The sequence below is a fragment of the Crocodylus porosus genome, unplaced genomic scaffold (assembly GCF_001723895.1).
Source record: "Crocodylus porosus isolate Cpor-Errol unplaced genomic scaffold, CroPor_comp1, whole genome shotgun sequence".
Classification (NCBI taxonomy): domain Eukaryota; kingdom Metazoa; phylum Chordata; order Crocodylia; family Crocodylidae; genus Crocodylus; species Crocodylus porosus.
The window spans coordinates 118,964,512-118,966,093 of NW_017728906.1; positions in this window are offsets into that span (position 1 = coordinate 118,964,512).

Below are 1,582 nucleotides of genomic sequence, written 5' to 3' on the forward strand. Positions count from 1 at the left end.
GTGGTCTTCCATTTTAATCATGGAAAAATGTGGGTTTTGGATTCCTTTTTTAAATCTGAAAATTGGGGATTTTTTATCAGAGAAAACCAGGAACCCTGCTGATTAAGTACTCCACTTACAGAAAATCATGTAAATTAGATCAATTCCACCGTAGGCTTTTTGAATGTCTGTATCTAGCCTCCATGTGCATTAGTTTAAACATAAGTTGGAAAACAGTGAATCAAAAATATCTGCATTTTCAAAATAATAAAAAATGAACAAAAAAACACAGTACAGTAGAACTTGTACTTTTTCTATAGTGTTGCTTTCTACAGGAAAGATCACAGAATAAAAGACATTAAATTCTGAGTTGAGTCCTGGTAGCCAGGTCTAATAGACTCACTTTGGAGCACTGGATAACTCACATTCCCACTTTATATTGTTATTTCAATCATTAGTGGTTTCATTTTAATCACCGAAAAATGTGGATTTTGAGTTACTTTTTAAATTTGAAACTTGGAGAATTTTGGTTTTTTAAATTGGAGAAAATCTGGATCTCTGTTGATAAGTGACTAAATGGACTGTGATGCTATCTTGATTTGAGTATGCTGGGGAAGGCAGGGGACATTCAACAATCTATTTAATCCTTTTGCATAGTCCTTTGAACTATTCTCACTCAAAATTCTTTTTTGACTAAAAACTTTGGAAGAACAAAATTTATGAGTAATGGGTTCAGTTTGGTAGGGCAGTTACTAAGACTCCGATTTAAAACATATTTAGGTGCCTAAAGTATAACATGGGGGAATTTAGCCACTTATTTTTAAGAGGCCAATTCTCTCCTCTTTCCCCTCAAATACCTTTCCAAAATAAAATAAACACTTAGGCACATGAAAGTCTGTAAGCATCTAAGCTTTCAGTACTAAAGTTAATTACACACCTGATGGTCTTTCTAACAGTGCATACCCGGAGGTACTCCTGAGCATCTCAGTACACTCCTTGCACATAGGACTCTTTGGGATTCCCAGACAAAGGGACATTGTGCTTAAGTCCCTCAAGGGTGACTGATCTGTTGGTGTGCTTTAAACACACCTAATTCACTCTGACAGCACTGAATTCAGCAAAAAGCACAGGAACAGCCACTTCCATTCAAAGTCACAGTAAAGTAGTGCTTGCCTTTTTTTAATAATAGCATAGTGGTTAGAGCACTTGCCTGGAAATTAGGAAACCTGGGTTGACAGCTTTCTTCAGCCTGAGAAAATTCAAAGCCAGGCTTCATAAAACAGGGCCTCAATCAGTCCAAAAACTAGGCACGGGTGGGTTTTCTTAATGCTTCTGATTGAAGTTGTGTCACTATGGCTGTAAACAAATGTCACTATGGGTGTGAACTGTACCTGTTTTACGTCTAAGTGGTTTAGCTTAAGCTGCCTAGATTTAGACTGGGAGTGGTACATACAGCAGTTTGCCATTGCTGGGAGCAGTGTACGGAGCCATTTGCTGCCTGCAGGAGCTGTACAGGGAATACAGGGAACCTAATGTAAGTAATTGGTGTGGGGGGCATAAGGGATTCCCAGGTCTGCAGGGAGTGGTGGGATCAGGAAGGGGT